At 30.9% G+C, this 3541-nt stretch overlaps 1 long non-coding RNA gene across 1 annotated transcript; it reads right to left on the bottom strand.

The window, feature by feature from the left end:
• Positions 1–241: 241 nt before the first annotated feature.
• Positions 242–2990, bottom strand: LOC127717458 (uncharacterized). Its single transcript, XR_007989190.1, has 2 exons — positions 2886–2990; positions 242–450 (listed from the first exon to the last, which is right to left on the bottom strand). It is a non-coding gene; the product is annotated as an uncharacterized LOC127717458 (long non-coding RNA).
• Between the last annotated feature and the right edge of the window lie 551 nt (positions 2991–3541).

Raw genomic sequence — 3541 nt, 5'->3', positions numbered from 1 at the left:
TTATTATGTAAATCTATATAGCCGCATGGTAAATCAGCAATATTTTGTTGTCAGAATGGATTGCATTATACAAATGACAGCAACATTGCAACACAATGACAACAAAAATTTGTTCCCATCAATCTAGATTGCCAGCATGTCCTCTTTTTATTCAAAATATTGTGTCACAAGAAAATTTCAGTAGTTTTGATACCTCAGGCTGACTCATATATCAAAACTATTTTAAAGTATCAACCAAAACTGACCATATTTGCACTTTATTATGTAAATCTATATAGCCGCATAGTAAATCAGCAATATTTTGATGTCAGGATGGATTGTATAATACAAATGACAGCAACATTGCAATACAATGACAACAAAAATTTGTCCCCATCAATCTAGATAGCCAGCATGTCCTCTTTTTATTCAAAATATTGTCTCGTAAGAAAATTTCAGTAGTTTTGATACCTCAGGCTGACTTGTATAACACAATTATTTTTCCGCATCAACCAAAACTGACCTTATTTGACCACTTCAATCAAAACTGACCCTATTTGCACTTTATCATGCAAATCTGTGTAGCCGCATAGTAAATGAGTTATATTTTGATATCAGGATGAACTGTTTAATACAAATGACAGCAATATTGGAACACAATGACTAAAAATTTTGTTCGCATCAATTAAGAGTGCCAGCATGTCCTCTTTTTATTTGGAATATTGATTCGTTAACAAATTTCAGTAGTTTTCATACCTTAGACTGACTTGTATTACAAAATTATTTGTCCGCATCAACCAAAACAGACAATATTTGCACTTTATTATGTAAATCTTATAGTCGCATAGTAAATCAGTAATATTTGTACAGTCCTTGGATGGTGTAAACTTCCCACTCACACCATACACCATTACACCATTCACCATACACCATTACACCATACACCTTGTGCCATTACACCATACACGTTACACCTTTGCACCATACACCTTACACATTACACCATACACCATTCCCCATTCTATCTACACGATCCAAAATTACCCATAATGCAATTAAATTTCAAAGATAGCGTGCGACTACAAAATTATTTATTTGATTTAAAAAACGAATTTTGATCACAATATTGTAAATTAATGTATAAAATTAAAATCTCCGTGGTCATGCCTATGATGTTTATATAAACTATACAGATTAAATATATATACATGTATTTGTAAATAAAGTACGCATAAAACGTACTTTGCTTGTAATGCAAATTTATCCGCGATCTGCCTATCTATAAATTAAAAACGATATTGGTTACAATGCTATTATTATCGGTTTTAACATGTATCGTAAATCTTATAAACTTGGTTTTCAGATAAAATCGACAAACAATGCCAAAAATGAATACTTCAGGATGACTGGTACATGTACAACATGTACAACAAAATTATTTTAAGCATCAACCAAAACTGACCATATTTGCACTTATAATTATAAAATTGAATATGGAAATGGGGAGTGTGTCAATCTGTTAATTTATATAGGGTTAAACAATTTGGAAATATTTTTGCCCTCCTTTTATTAAAAATATTGTCTCGCTACAAAATTTCAGTAATTTTGATACCTCAGGCTGACTCATATAACAAAATTATTTAACTCATCAACCAAAACTGACCATAATATTTTCACTTTATTATATAGATCTATATAGCCGCATAGTAAACCAGCAATAGTTTGATGTCAGGGTGGATTGTATAATACAAATGACAGCAACATTTCAAAACAACATGTACAATGACAAAAATTTGTCCCCATCAATCTAGATTGCCAGCATGTCCTCTTTTTATTCAATATATTGTCTCGCAACAAAATTTCAGTAGTTTTGATACCTCAGGTTGACTCGTATAACAAAATTATTTTAACGCATCAACAAAAACTGACCATAATTGCACTTTATTATGTATATCTATAAAGCCACATAGTAAATCAGCAATATCTTGTTGTCAGGATGGATTGTATAACACAAATGACAGCAACAGTGCAATACAATGACAACAAAAATTTGTCCTGATCAATCTAGATAGCCAGCATGACCTCTTTTATTCAAAATATTGTCTCGCAAGAAAATTTCAGTAGTTTTGATACCTCAGGCTGACTCGTATAACAAAATTATTTTAAAGCATCAACCAAAACTGACCATATTTGCACTTTATCATGTAAATCTATATAGCCTCATAGTAAATCAGCAATATTTTGATGTCAGAATGGATTGTATAATACAAATGACAGCAACATTGCAACACAATGACGACAAAAAATATACCCATCAATTTAGATAGCCAGCATGTCCTCTTTTTAATTAAAATATGGTCTCGCAACAAAATTTCAGTAGTTTTGATACCTCAGGCTGACTCGTATAACATAATTATTTAAACGAATCAACCAAAACTGACCATATTTGCATTTTATTATTATGTTAATCTATATAGCCGCATAGTAAATCAGCAGTATTTTGTTGTCAGAATGGATTGCATTATACAAATGACAGCAACATTGCAACACAATGACAACAAAAATTTGTTCCCATCAATCTAGATTGCCAGCATGTCCTCTTTTTATTCAAAATATTGTGTCACAAGAAAATTTCAGTAGTTTTGATACCTCAGGCTGACTCATATAACAAAACTATTTTAAAGTATCAACCAAAACTGACCATATTTGCACTTTATTATGTAAATCTATATAGCCGCATAGTAAATCAGCAATATTTTGATGTCAGGATGGATTTTATAATACAAATGACAGCAACATTGCAATACAATGACAACAAAAATTTGTCCCCATCAATCTAGATAGCCAGCATGTCCTCTTTTTATTCAAAATATTGTCTCGTATGAAAATTTCAGTAGTTTTGATACCTCAGGCTGACTTGTATAACAAAATTATTTTACAGCATCAACCAAAACTGACCATATTTGCACTTTTAATATTATGTATATCTATATAGCCACATAGTAAAGCAGCTATGTTTTATTGTCAGAATGGATTGTATAATACAAATGACAGCAACATTGCAACACAATGACATCAAAAATTATCCCCATCAATTAAGATTGCCAGCATGTCCTCTTTTTATTCAAAATATTGTCTCGCAACAAAATTTCAGTTATTTTGATACCTAAGGCTGACTAGTATAACAAAATTATTTAAACGCATCAACAAAAACTGACCATATTTGCACATTATTATGTATATCTATATAGCCACATAGTAAATCAGCAATATTTTGATGTCAGGATGGATTGTATAATAGAAATGACAGCAACATTGCAATACAATGACAACAAAAATTTATTCCAATCAATCTAGATAGCCAGCATGTCCTCTTTTTATTCAAAATATTGTCATGCAACAAAATTTCAGTAGTTTTGATACCTCAGGCTGACTCGTATAACATAATTATTTAAACGAATCAACCAAAACTGACCATATTTGCATTTTATTATTATGTAAATCTATATAGCCGCATGGTAAATCAGCAATATTTTGTTGTGAGAATGGATTGCATTATACA

Source organism: Mytilus californianus, unplaced genomic scaffold, assembly GCF_021869535.1.
Source record: "Mytilus californianus isolate M0D057914Y unplaced genomic scaffold, xbMytCali1.0.p SCAF_10, whole genome shotgun sequence".
NCBI lineage: Eukaryota > Metazoa > Mollusca > Bivalvia > Mytilida > Mytilidae > Mytilus > Mytilus californianus.
Note: the sequence above shows the minus strand (reverse complement) of the source record. Positions and strands in the feature narration are given on the sequence as shown.